This window comes from Bufo gargarizans, chromosome 2 (genome assembly GCF_014858855.1).
Source record: "Bufo gargarizans isolate SCDJY-AF-19 chromosome 2, ASM1485885v1, whole genome shotgun sequence".
In the NCBI taxonomy this organism is placed as follows: domain Eukaryota; kingdom Metazoa; phylum Chordata; class Amphibia; order Anura; family Bufonidae; genus Bufo; species Bufo gargarizans.
In genome coordinates this window covers 41022342-41037569 of record NC_058081.1, presented here as the reverse complement: position 1 = coordinate 41037569, position 15228 = coordinate 41022342, and the positions used below count along the sequence as shown (strand labels likewise).

At 44.2% G+C, this 15228-nt stretch overlaps 1 pseudogene; it reads left to right on the top strand.

Annotated features, from left to right (window-relative positions):
- The window catches only part of LOC122929302, a 29743-nt pseudogene extending 15599 nt beyond the window's left edge, over positions 1–14144 (top strand).
- Positions 14145–15228: the final 1084 nt, after the last annotated feature.

Below are 15228 nucleotides of genomic sequence, written 5' to 3'. Positions count from 1 at the left end.
GCCAGTCAGTCCTACATTCCTCCAACTGGTGTCCCAATTTAAACCTTTTCTCTCAAGCTACAGCAGCCCGGCCCCTCAGGGGCTCTGAAACCCGGCCCGCTGGTGGACAAGCTAGGATGGCCCATAGTGTTATTGGGGAGAAATCAAATTTGCAATAACTATAATCTGTCATTCTGAAATTACAATAAGTGCAAGGCCCTTCACATCTGTTCTATTTGTTTCCGGGCCCACCCCCAGTCCTCCTTGTCCCAGCGGTCAGCCAAGAGCTCCTGACTAACCGACATCAATCTCGATTTATTGCTCTCCTTGCTAAAAAATCATTAAAACTCCGCTTTCGTTCAGTTCCTGAAGTCTGGGTTCATCAAAGGGTTTCATACAGGTTTGGTTACCTTGCCCCAGGTTTCTTGGGAAGGACCCAACTTATTGTCGGCATTGGCAAATCCAGCCGCGGTAGACTCGCTACTGCAAGCGGAACTGCAGAAGGGCTTCATTATTGGCCCTTTCTCAGAACCGCCCTTCAATATTTACATAGTCAGCCCGATTGGTTTAGTCAATAAAAAAAATTCCGATAAGAAAAGACTGATCTATGACTTATCGGCTCCTCACGCCTCCAACATCCCAAGTCTAAACTCCTTGATTCCTTCGGAGGAATATTCGATGCATTACTCTTCCTTAGATGAAGCCATACAATTAATTTTGCAGGTCGGGGCAGGTGCTTGGCTGTCAAAAGCTGATATATCTGATGCCTTCAAGTTGTTACCAATTCATCCACATCTATGAAAGTTTTACAGTATCAAATGGAGGGACCTGTACTACTTCACCACCCGCCTCATATTCGGATAAAAAATCAGCCCCTGTCTGTTCGATCAGTTCACTCAGGCCCTCCATTGGATCCTCGTAAATCATGTTCATTGCCCTAGAGTGATCCTTTACCTGGATGATTTCTTTCTAGTGGAACTTCCTCATCATGTCCCTGACAGACTGGACAGCCTACTCAGCGTATTTGCAGAATTAAATGTACCAGTGGCCCCTTCGAAAGTCGAAGGCCCCTCCACGACAATCACCTTTTTAGGTATTACCTTAGATACCGGAAGGATGGAAGCTAGGCTCCCTGAGGACAAATTGGGCAGGCTTAAAGAATACATCGCTAGACACGTGGGATCCCGGACCATTTCTAAAGCCGAGTTGCAGTCCCTGCTGGGCACGTTTAATTTTGCCACAAAAATTATGCCATAGGGAAGGTCTTTTCTCCAATTATTATTCACAGCTTCCAATCAAGACTCTCTTTTTCATCTGGATCGGGAAGCCTTGGCGGACCTTGCCATGTGGAAGGTGTTCTTATCCAGGTGGAACAGCATTTCTCTGTTCGCTCCTCAATGGAAGGAAGCTTCCTTCCATTGAGGAGCGAACAGAGAAATGCCGTTCCACCTGGATAAGAACACCTTCCACATGGCAAGGTCTGCCAAGGCTTCCCGATTGATGCGGCCGCATCGGAGAACACTGTGGGGAAGGCTTCCCCACGGTGTTCTCCGATGCGGCCGCATCAATCAGATTCAGAGCCATTTGTGGCAGGCGATGGTTTGCGGGCGCCTGGCCCCCTCAGATACTCTTGGATTACAGCGCCATTAGTTCCTCCCCCTTGTTGGAAATCTACCCCATTGTGGCAGCTGCTCAAGTTTGGGGTAGGGAATGGGTCAACCTGCCAGTTTCCTTTGTCACCGATAATCAAACCGTGGTAGACATATTGACTAAAGGCAGGTCCAGTTCACCTAGGGTTATGCACTTTGTCCATAAGCTCACATGGCTTTCGTTGCAGTCCAACTTTCATGTCTTCTGCACGCACATTCAGGGGGTTAAAAATACCGCAGCAGACGCGTTATCCTATTAAAATGTTGCCGTTTTCTTCCAGATAATGCCAGGAGCCGAAAGGATCGGGCTCACTCCCACGGCTTTCAACACATTGACAATGGACTAGATAGGCACATCTCAGCAGCTCAGTCACTTATCCGCAAGTCCCTTTCCGCCAATTCAGTCAGGAACTATAAGACTGGGTGGAAGACCTTCAAAGTCTTTTCTCGTCTCCATCCTGGGAGGGGCACCGACAGGGTTACCTTCATCATGGCCTTTCTGGCTTATTGTCATACAAAACTCCTCTTATCCTACAACACCATCAGGGTATATTTGGTGTGGGTACAGCATTTTCACATGATCAAGCATCCCAGTAGTCACTCCATATTCTCGTCCCAAGCCATCAAGGCCACAATTTTAGTAAAAATGACAGGAAAATATTTTTACAAAAAGTGCTAAAAAATTGTCTATACCAACAGTAGCTCTAAATGCTAACTATCTATATACAGTTGCAAGAAAAAGTATGTGAACCCTTTGGAATGATAAAATGTGATCTGATCTTCATCCAAGTCACAACAATAGACAATCACAGTCTGCTTAAACTAATAACACACAAAGAATTAAATGTTACCATGTTTTTACTGAACACACCATGTGAACATTCACAGTGCAGGTGGAAAAAGTATGTGAACTCTTGGATTTAATAACTGGATGAACCTTTGGCAGCAATAACTTCAACCAAACTTCTCCTGTAGTTGCAGATCAGACGTGCACAACGGTCAGGAGTAATTCTTGACCGTTCCTCTTTACAGAACTGTTTCAGTTCAGCGATATTCTTGGGATGTCTGGTGTGAATCACTTTCTTGAGGTCATGCCACAGCATCTCAATCGGGTTAAGGTCAGGACTCTGACTGGGCCACTCCAGAAGGCGTATTTTCTTCTGTTTAAGCCATTTTGTTGTTGATTTACTTCTATGCTTTGGGTCGTTGTCCTGTTGCAACACTCCTCTTCTGTTGAGCTTCAGCTGGGGGACAGATGGCCTTAAGTTCTCCTGCAAAATGTCTTGATAAACTTGGGAATTCATTTTTCCTTCGATGATAGCAATCCGTCCAGGCCCTGACCCAGCAAAGCAGCCCCAAAACATGTGCGAGGCATCATTCACATCAGGCAATGCTTCTTGTGAAAAGCAAACCCAGAACTGGTGTGTGTTTTTTTATAGGGCAGGGCAGCTGTAACCAACACCTCCAATCTCATCTCATTGATTGGACTCCAGTTGGCTGACACCTCACTCCAATTAGCTCTTGGAGATGTCATTAGTCTAGGGGTTTACATACTTTTTCCACCTGCTCTGTGAATGTTTACATGGTGTGTTCAATAAAAACATGGTAACATTTAACTCTTTGTGTGTTATTAGGTTAAGCAGACTGCGATTGTCTATTGTTGTGACTTGGATGAAGATCAGATCACATTTTATGACCAATTTGTGCAGAAATCAATATCATTCCAAAGGGTTCACATACTTTTTCTTGCAACTGTATATAAAGAAGGACATATATATGTATATATGTTCCGCGATCACTCAAAAACGCAAGCATCGATTTCAAAGAAACTTGGTAAGCACATCCCTTGCTACCTGGAAATAAAACTTTTGGGGGTCACAGCTCTCTAGGATGTACCGTTCCTGAGATAGTCCCAAAAAATGCAAATATGGCACATCACATGACCTACGTTAGCCAATAGAAGTCTGCAGGTCTTTCTTTTCATATCCTAACTGCCATACACACACATGTCCCTCATCAGCCAATAGTAGCTTGCAGGGCCACGCCCACAATCTGTTAGGTCACGCCCCTCCCACTCCGCAGCTGACAGGTATTGAAAAAATGAAGTTAAAAATCAATTTCTGTCAGCTGCAGAGGTGGGAGGGAGGGTGACTTTCTCCCTGCAGCTCACACTCAGACAGCACAGTGCTGCTGTCTTAGAGTGAACTCTTCAAAAGGACATGCCTCCGTTCTGGTTAGGCCATGCCCCCTCCTACTCCTCAGCCGACAGTGACTGAAAAAATTATGTTAAAAATCAACTTCTAGGTCCTGCTAAGCCACAACCCAACCCAGTTAAGCCATGTCCCTCCCACTCCTCAGTCAACAGAGATTGAAAAAAAAATTAAAAATCAACTTCTGTCAGCTGCAGAGGTGGGAGGGACGGAGACTTTCTCTCTCCAGCTCATACTCAGACAGCACAGTGCTGCTGTCTGAGAGTGAGCTGTTCAAAAGGACATCCCTGTGTCCGTCCAGGCCCTACGCCAGATGGAAGACAAGGAGCCTGAAAGCCAGACTATCCGGCCTAAAACTGGACCTCTGACCACCCTAGGGGCTGGCTGCTGTGGAGGTCATAGTTAAGGTGACGGTCCACTATGGAGGTCAGTGTTAAGGGACAGATTGCTGTAAAGGCCACTGTTAAGGAGGGGCCCTTGTGGAGGTCACTGTGAAGGGGGTGGTGTGCTGTGAAATTCACTCTTAAAGGGGAAGGCTGCTGTAAAGGTCAAAGTGAAGGGGGTGGGCTGCTGCGGATGTCCCATTTTAAAGGACAGGGCACTGTGGGGGGGGTCAGTGTTAAGGGGTGGGAGCTGTGGAGGCCACTGTTAAGGGGGCGGGGTGCTGTAGAGGTCACTGTTATGGAGGATACTGTCGATATATCATACGTTTTTTGTAAAGGTCTACAGAAACAATAAATTCTGCTAGTATACTATAAATATGAAAAACGACAAACACATAAAACTAAAAGACTCCATTATAATCATTGGGGACTAAGTCTCGCCCCTTTCCCCAGAACTTTCTCTTTCAGCAGTGAGGTCATTCTTATAAGAAGTTTTCTTCCTTTTAAGAATCATCTCAGGAAATAATAGATGAACAGAATACATCTATTGAGAAGCCGCTCCAGCTTCTCAGTCTGCCAATACTTTCCAACAAGCAAGTCTACTCTGACCTCCAGTTTACCAATGCTGTCCAATGCATAGGCCCAGGGCTACCTAATTTCACAAGAAAAAAAACTAACAATGCCAATAAAACATGTAGTGCCAGCAGCTCCCATACATGGTCTAAGGTCCAACCAATATATTGTAGTGCCAGTAGGTTTTCCCTCATTTATATGTCTTCTAGACATCTTTAAGAATAGTGAACTTTCAGTTTCCACATAGTCCCCTCTGCTGCATTGTTGAGTATGTATGAGTAGGGAAGTCCAATAATCTTACCTAGTATGGCTAAAGAAAAACAGATGTCCATCAAGTTCAACCATGGGAGGGGATGGTAGCCTGGAAGAACTGACCGGCACAAAAGAGGTTCCTCCACTGTTTCTGACACAATAATGGACCCCAAGGATACAGACAATACCACATTCTGTTTGGATGGACGACAATTTGTGCTGGTGGCTCCAAAAATCACTAGTGTACACTGCACTGGGATGATGAGGAACGTTACCTTTGGACCAGTAACCCTGAGCATTCTATAACAAGTCATTACATACTCATCCAGTTGGAGTGAACCGGCAAAATTATATCAACATGAAGCAATTGTATAGTGTGTAAATAGTACATAGGACAAAGCTTCCTGAGTTACAGTACTGTCACTACCAGAGCTTTGAGACGTTCTCACAGCTCTGTGTCTCCACCCCTGTGATGATGTCACTTAGAGTTTGGAGGTGTTCTCACTGTTCTGTTTCTCTGCCCCTGTGATGAGGTCTTTACTCCCAGCTGTCTCTCCTGCGTTTGATTTCCCTGCCTTTAAATCACCCCTCCTCCTATTACAGGGCGTGGATTATACTTCTCTTTTCAGTTGTAGCTCTGCCTTGAGTATTTTCACTTCTTAAGCTACTAGTTCTCTGGACCTGTGTTCTGCTGCTGCAAGCACTCCGGATATTGCCAGCGGCCCTTGGATCCGTCTTCTCTGCGGCTACAGCTCCATCAGCTAAGTGTGCAGACTTTGTTGTGTACCTGGTGATTTCCTGACTGGATCTGAGGTGGCCACGGTTCCCTCCATATTCTGAGCAGGGCATCGGTGGCCGTGCCCCTTCCACTATTGTAGGGGTTACAGGGCTCATCAGTCTAAGGTACGCGGGCATGCCTCGTTCCACCATTTGGATCCGGGCATTGCTTTAACAGCATAGGGAGAGTGTTGAGGGTCTGACAGGGGTCACCCTTTCTCTTCCCTAGTTTGGGTCCGGTCAGTAGCTCTTCTTACTGTGTATGCTCTGGTTACCCTTAAACAGCCGTGACAAGTACATACCAAAAGTTTGGACACACCTTCTCATTCAAAGAGTTTTCTTTATTTTCATGACTACGAAAATGTAGATTCACACTGAAGGCATCAAAACTATGAATTAACACATGTGGAATTATTTACATAACAAAAAAGTGTGAAACAACTGAAAATATGTCATAATCTAGGTTCTTCAAAGTAGCCACCTTTTGCTTTGATTACTGCTTTGCACACTCTTGGCATTCTCTTGATGAGCTTCAAGAGGTAGTCACCTGAAATGGTTTTCACTTCACAGGTGTGCCCTGTCAGGTTTAATAAGTGGGATTTCTTGCCTTATAAATGGGGTTGGGACCATCAGTTGCGTTGTGGAGAAGTCAGGTGGATACACAGCTGATAGTCTTACTGAATAGACTGTTAGAATTTGTATTATGGCAAGAAAAAAGCAGCTAAGTAAAGAAAAACGAGTGGCCATCATTACTTTAAGAAATGAAGGTCAGTCAGTCTGAAAAATTGGGAAAACTTTGAAAGTGTCCCCAAGTGCAGTCACAAAAACCATCAAGCGCTACAAAGAAATTGGCTCACATGCGGACCGCCCCAGGAAAGGAAGACCAAGAGTCACCTCTGCTGCGGAGGATAAGTTCATCCGAGTCACCAGCCTCAGAAATCGCAGGTTAACAGCAGCTCAGATTAGAGACCAGGTCAATGCCACACAGAGTTCTAGCAGCAGACACAACTCTAGAACAACTGTTAAGAGGAGACTGTGTGAATCAGGACTTCATGGTAGAATATCTGCTAGGAAGCCACTGCTAAGGACAGGCAACAAGCAGAAGAGACTTGTTTGGGCTAAAGAACACAAGGAATGGACATTAGACCAGTGGAAATCTGTGCTTTGGTCTGATGAGTCCAAATTTGAGATCTTTGGTTCCAACCACCGTGTCTTTGTGCGACGCAGAAAAGGTGAACGGATGGACTCTACATGCCTGGTTCCCACCGTGAAGCATGGAGGAGGAGGTGTGATGGTGTGGGGGTGCTTTGCTGGTCACACTGTTGGGGATTTATTCAAAATTGAAGGCATACTGAACCAGCATGGCTACCACAGCATCTTGCAGCGGCATGCTATTCCATCCGGTTTGCGTTTAGTTGGACCATCATTTATTTTTCAACAGAACAATGACCCCAAACACACCTCCAGGCTGTGTAAGGGCTATTTGACCATGAAGGAGAGTGATGGGGTGCTGCGCCAGATGACCTGGCCTCCACAGTCACCGGACCTGAACCCAATCGAGATGGTTTGGGGTGAGCTGGACCGCAGAGTGAAGGCAAAAGGGCCAACAAGTGCTAAGCATCTCTGGGAACTCCTTCAAGACTGTTGGAAGACCATTTCAGGTGACTACTTCTTGAAGCTCATCAAGAGAATGCCAAGAGTGTGCAAAGCAGTAATCAAAGCAAAAGGTGGCTACTTTGAAGAACCTAGAATATGACATATTTTCAGTTGTTTCACACTTTTTTGTTATGTATATAATTCCACATGTGTTAGTTCATAGTTTTGATGCCTTCAGTGTGAATCTACAATATTCATAGTCATGAAAATAAAGAAAACTCTTTGAATGAGAAGGTGTGTCCAAACTTTTGGTCTGTACTGTACATGTAGACTTTTCAGAGCAAATGGCTACAACTCTGCCGACAATCTATCTGCTTGAGAGGATAATGTATCGCCTCAGGTAGTGAGGAATTTCTCATAATACTTGAGCTTGTATTCGCTCTACTAACTGCAGAGAATGCAGCCAAACCATGCACATGCCTGTTCTATCTATCACAGGATTATGAGTTTCCTTCTTTGTGGACCACAGGTCAGGATCCTCCAGCTAAGTCCTCATGCACACACTGGTATCCAATTTGTGGTCCACAAACCGTGGTTACCGGCCGCGTGCATGCTGCAATTTTCTCACTCCCACAAAACAGACAAGAATAGGACATGTTCTATAATTTAGGGAACAGCCACATTGATGCGGACAACAAGCGAATGAGATCCGTGTGCTGTCTGCATTTTTTGCATATTAGACACGGACCAAAACTACGGTCATGTGTATGAGGTCTAAAGATGTGGACCCCCTGGATTTGGATTATGGCTACACCAAGCAGAGGCGTCTAAGGAATTGTAAAATCTTTACCCTTTCTCACAGGGAATCCCCAGGTCGCTAAATCTAGAGTACTCTCTATTAGCACCGGCATCCACACACGCGACCACAAATTGTGGTTCAGGGGTTCTATGTAGATGGAGTGCAGTCATAAACATAGGTCACTGACAAATGTCTCACTTTGGAGCACATTTCCTGCCCTGCATTACACAGGCAACCATTGATGTAAATGTTTTTTATAATTCGGACAACCCCTTTAACAACTGACATTGAACTCAATAGTAGATGTATAAGCATTGAGTCAAGCCCTAGTGGTATGGGAAATAATTTCACCTCTTAACTGGATTTTTTTTTTCTTCCTGAACTGCTCAGAGGGGTTTTCCAGGTACTAGGACCACCTAGATGCTCTCTTGCAGCCCATGTTCTTACTGTCATAAGGGTCCACCACAAAGCATTTTAGATAAAGCCTTAGGCCTCTTTCACACGGGCGTCATGTTTTTTGCCCGGATAAGAGGCAGGTGCGTTGCGGGAAAATGCACGATTTTTCAGCGCGAGTGCAAAACACTGTCATGCGTTTTGCACTCGCGTGAGAAAAATCGCGCATGTTTGGTACCCAAACCCGAACTTCTTCACAGAAGTTCGGGCTTGGGATTGATGTTCTGAAGATTGTATTATTTTCCCTTATAAAATGGTTATAAGGGAAAATAATAGCATTCTGAATACAGAATGCTTAGTATAATAGTGCTGGAGGGGTTAAAAATAATTAAAAAAAGTTAACTCACCTTCTCCTCTTGTTAGCGTAGATCCCGGTCTGTTCTTTAGCTATGGACTGAATGACCTGTGGTGACGTCAGATCACTTGCTCCAATCACATGGTCCATCACCATGGTGATGGAGCATGTGATCTGACGTCATCAAAGGTCCTTTAGTCCATAGCTAAAGAACAGACCGGGATCTACGCGAACAAGAGGAGAAGGTGAGTTAACTTTTTTATTATTTTTAACCCTTCCAGCACTATTATACTAAGCATTTTGTATTCAGAATGCTATTATTTTCCCTTATAACCATGTTATAAGGGAAAATAATACAGTGAATAGACTGTCACCTAGAACCCATGCGTGAAAATCGCACCGCATCCGCACTTGCTTGCGGATGCATGCGATTTTCACGCAACCCCATTCATTTCTATAGGGCCTGCGTTACGTGAAAAACGCACAAAGAGGAGCATGCTGCGATTTTCATGCAATGCACAAGTGATGCGTGAAAATCACCGCTCGTGTGCACAGTCCCATAGAAATGAATGGGTCAGGATTCAGTGCGGGTGCAGTGCGTTCACCGCACGCATCGCACCTGCACGGAAAACTCGCCCGTGTGAAAGGGGCCTTATTCCCACGTCAGTGTTTTGGTCAGTGATTTCCATCAATGATTGTGAGCCAAACCCAGGAGTGAAGCCTACACAGACATAAGGTATAAGGGAAAGATCTGCACCTGTTCTGTGTTTAGACCCACACCTGGTTTAGGCTCACAGCCACTGTAAAAGGGCATATTAATTATTGATATTTATGCAAATCTCGATAATTAATATTCATAAATAGGCGTGAGTCGTCTAGTGATGACTCCGCCTATTTATGGCTAAATTATAGCTAACTATGTTAACTAGCTAACTACCTCTGTTACCTATACACTCCACTGAACTACACTACGTGCGACTTACTATCACTATACTAGGGCGGCGACTACTAAAAACACCATACACTGTATTATGAACAATAAAGAATATTTATTACACAATACAATTATACAAGTCTAACAATACGCTATATCTATATATATTTATAGATCAATGGATATAAATATATATACATATAGACGTACACTCCGCAGTATAGAAACAGTACTAAACACAATACAAACCTAACTACACTACACAGCACACTATTCCCATTCCACCCCACACACTATCTATACATTACAATAATACACTTACATTCACACAAATATCAGTAACCCACCCGCCTGGCTACTCACTGTCCCTACGGGGTACAAGGGGTTAAACACAATTGTGGCACTGCAGGGGTCAATACTTGCAGGCCAGGGTACACAGGGTTGTAGCTGGACAGCAAGGGTTAATGTTCTGCAGGGACGGGCAATGCAGGGGTTAATGCTCTGCAGGGACTTGCAGGGCAAGCAGGGGAACATGGCACTGAAGGGGTTAATGCTTTGCCGGGACTTGCAGGGCAGGGGAACAGAGCACTGAAGGGGTTAATGCTCTGCAGGGACTTGCAGGGCAGAGACTGCAGGGTTGATGCAGGGGTGTCAGGGCAGAGCAGGGGAACAGGGCACTGAAGGGGTTAATGCTCTGCAGGGCAGGCAATGCAGGTGTTAAGGACATGGGCAGAAGGGGTTAAGGGGGCAGTCAGTGCTACTTAGCCATCCAGGGTTCAGGACTCAGCACACTGCTTGATCCTCCCTCCTTCCTGCGCTCTTCACTGGAGCAGCTCGACTGCTCGGTCTTCCCCTCCTGCTCTCCTCTGGACTGGTGGAGATCGTGCTTCTAATGCAGCGCAGCCTGTAAGTGTGCCGCCTGCGCTCTTCTTCTGGTCGGGGTTAGGGAGTCCGGGGTAGACTCTGAGCGCAGTGCATCGCTGCCTGCGCTCTCTTCTTCTGTGTCTGAGCGCCGGATGCGCTCTACTTCAGGGAGGGGGGTCCTGTGTCTCCTAGCGCAGCACAGCGCAGCCCGGCGCATGGCTGCCTGAGCTCTCTTCTCTGAAGGGGGAGGTAGGGATTCCGATCTCCAGAGCGCAGTCCCGCTGAGGGGTATTTAAACCCCGCGGCGCTCGCTCACGTTTTCCCGCCCTGCAGGCGTGCGCACGCACGCCTGCAGCCAGAACCACGTGGGCTGGTGCGGTGATATGACATCACTGCACCAGCCCGCGCTCCCATGCGAGGGGATCCTTTGATCCTCCCGCCTGTGGAGATATCGCACATCTCTGGCGCTGTAATTACAGCGCCGGAGGTGAGCGGCACACAGGGGCATGGGAACTCTTTGTTCACATGTCCCTGTTAGGCATACCACCTCCGGCGCTGCCAGAGATGGTGACAAAGGGCAGAGGGTCTTTTTTCATCATCTTTCTTTTGAAGAGGCCGAAACTGGACATAATTGTCCAGTTGTCGGTCCTTCCCCCCCAGCAGACGCATTCCAGAGGGGGGGCATCCATGGGAGCTTCTGGGCACAGTTTAACTGTACGTATATACTTATAGATGCTTGGGGCACATCCATAAATATATATATACATATATATAAAACAGGGGGTCTGAATGGGCAGCAATAAGCCCACCTACAATATATTATATACATAGAGATGTATGCTGACAAGGGGGCATACATACATCTCTATGTATACACCCATACCACCTGGACTGGCCCATGCAAAAGGGACTATATATGCATATATGTAAGGGCATATATACATATATATTTAAATATAACACTTCCTTCAACAGTCACTGATGGAAATCACTGACCAAAACACTGACATGTGAACGAGGCATAATTCCAAGAGGCTTTTTGGTGAATACTCAGAGGTGTTATTTCAAAAATATACAAAGGCATGGAGTGTTTTTTGTAGAATGTTTGTGTAATTTTATGTTTTTCTCATGCAGAAATTTACTTTCACTGGGTATCTCATCATGGAAAAGAAAATTGAATGTTCCCGATATGTCAAGCTCTTCCTTCTGGTTTAGCCCTTTTCCTTAGAGTCCTTTCTCTTATTCCAAATTAGCATTGAAACCTTCAATGTCCACCGATGGTTTGTACGGGCCTTGAAGACACTGACTCCTCAAGATCAACTATCAGAGAAGATCATTGTATTGAATTCCACTTCTCCAGCCTGGCGACTCTGTACATAAACCCTCCAGAGAAATGTCAGAGAAGGAACCCATCCTTGGTTTTCCTGGTAATTGGAGAGAGTCATGATATCAAAGCTAGAGATGTAATCCATAAGACTTGGGGGAAGTAAAGCAATTATTAAGATATTGACGTCATAAGGATCTTCTTGGTTGGCCTCTCTCCTGTTATGACTGGGGCTATGCGGAGGCTCCTCGAAGAGGAAAGTACCTTTTATGGGGACACTATTCAGCAGGACTTTCTGGATACCTAAACAAATCCTAATTTGAAAACTTTAATGGGTATGGAGTGGGTGAATTCCTCCTTAATGCCTCCTATGTAATGAAGGTGGACAATGATGTCCTTCTCAATGTCAACTATTTGGTCCACCAACTTCTACATCCAGATTTTCAACCTCATACTAATTAAGTCACAGGCTTTTCTAGGGGAAAAGCTGCCCCTAGTAGAGACAACCACAGTAAAAGGTACCTACCTAAAGAAATCTACCCTTCAAAAATATTCCTTCCATATCCAGCCAGTCCGAGATATGTTTTGTCTGGTGACATGACCAAGAAGATCTATGTGGTGGGGCAGGAAATTTTAGTTTTCAATATAAAAGATGCTTTTATAGGGGTATGCATGTACAAAATGAATATTTTTACTGACTCCTAAAAATGTATACCATGGGCTGAAAATAGGTTACAATTACACCATCTTCAGTGATCTCGTCATGGTCCACCATTATAAAAATGAGGCTCATATTGTGGTAGGTATTCTGGGACAATCAGCTTTTGCAGTGATGGATGACATCATAGGAGGCACCGATGACATCATACAGGATACTACTAGGGCATAGTAATTGACATGCAATTACAAAAGTATTCGGACCTGAGGTCTGGTTTAAAAAATGCTTAATATTTATTGTGGGACACCCTCTTTAAGCTAGCCATACAAAGCATAGAACTATCTGGCAGGGGATTATTCTCCATCTTTCCCCTGATGTTCGCTGTCGGAAGATTGTTGACCTGCCCCCATACACATCATATTGTCAGCCGATCATTATGGCCTCCTCTTCTTCTGCATGTTGGTTACCAGGAAGAGGGGCAGAGGGAATAGAAATGACTGCTGTGATCTCACCTCACACAGGGATAGTTTGTAGTCTGTAGCCATGCAGATACATAGGGCTGCACAGGAGCTGTATACACAGAACTGTAGAACATTGTATTTTGGACTAAAAACATTTTTGTAATAGATTTTTACCAAAACATTTTTTACACCATTTGGCTTCTGCGGCCGTGTAATGACTACTCAGTCGACAGCTCCTTCCTGACCTCTTCTGAACAATCTGCTAAGCTCATTTCTGCCCATATTAAAGCTTAGAAATTCATTCAGAAGAAGAGGGGTTGCAGAAGGAGGCTTCAGAGCCTAGTCTTACAGATGTATGACAGAATGGCTTTCTGCAGCTGCTTTATACTGTGAACCATAGCAGCTCCAGAACCCAAATGATACAGAATTTGTGATTAACATTATTATGGATTATGGATTCAAAAAACATTTTTGTAATAGGTTTTTATTTAAAAAAAAATTGTTGCACTGCTTGGCTTCTGAAGCTGCGTGATAAATCCAAAAGACTGTCCGTGATAAATCCAAAAGACTGACAGCTAGTTCTCCAGCCCCTTGCTGACCTCTCCTGAACAAAACTGATTTATGCCCAGATCAAAGCTTAGAAGTTCATTCAGAAGGAAAGAGACTGAAGAAGGAGGCGTCAGACTGGTAGTCTGACAGAACAGTTTTCTGCAGCTGCTCTGTACAGTGAGATGTAGGGGCTGCAAGTCAAACTGTGTCGATTTTTTAATATAAACCTGTTGCAAAAAATCACAATTTTTTTGCTTAATTCAATGAAATTTCTATTTCTATACCCTTTAGGCTCCATTCACATGTCCGCAACGTGTTTTGCAGATCCACGGAGCCGCAAAACACGGAAAGTGGTAATGTGCGTTCCGCATTTTGCAGACCGCACATTGCGGGCACTAATAGAATATGCCTGTTCTTGTCCGCAATTGCAGACAAGAATAGGACATGTTCTATTTTTTTGCGGAACGGAAGTGCGGATCCGCAATTCCGTGTCCATGCTGCCCTGTAGGAATGAATGGGTCCGCAATTCCATTAAGCAAAATGCGGAACGAAATTGTGGATGTGTGAATGGAGCCTTGAAGACTGTTTACAATGTTGCTTTATTTTGCATTTTAGATGCATTGGAGTGAAAAAAAAAATTGGGCCAAAATATGTTACGATTTTTAGCATTAATTCATTCTTTTACATGATGCATTTATTTGTGTTCTCGATAAAATAAAGTTTTTTAACTTGTATTTGACAGTTGTAAGCCCTAAAATAATCATACCAAGTATTGTGGGAGATGCTGTTACTTACACCAAAGAGGCCAGTGATTGGCTGCAGCGGTCACATATTGTCGATGTGACAAAAAAAATCTGTGTGAACAGCAAGAAATAAAGACATCATAATGCATGGATGCCACCTTCTACACATTTTACATGCACATATTAAGTACAACAGATCTGTCAACAGTAGTTTGTTAATGGTTTAAGTAATTTGCAGGTTAGCAGTGTTGCATTTCCTGCTGCACTAGACGGACTAGAAATGAGCAGAAGAAAAAATTTGTGAAAACTGCAAGAACTGTAATGACATTATAGTACAAAAAATCTAGTTTGACACGTCACAGACATATAGTTATCATAACAGATCCATCAACAGTAGTTTATTGATGGTTTCCAATAAACACTGCAGAAAGTAGCAATAAGCAGTGAAAAATGAGTTAAAATAGCAAGAATTGTAATGATATTTTCCAAGGATTATAGTTTTGCACATGCATTAAACATAAATGTCTTATAACAGATGCATCAACAGCAGTTTATTGCTGGTTTCCAAATAACAATGGTACATTTTCTTCTAAGCTGCGCAACTTAGAAATGAGCAGCAAAAAGAAATAAAAACAGTAAGAAATGTAATAACAATATGTTCCAGAGATCAGTCAGCAGCAGCTTTCTAATTGTCTCTAGATGGCAATGGTATGTTTATTTCCACACTGC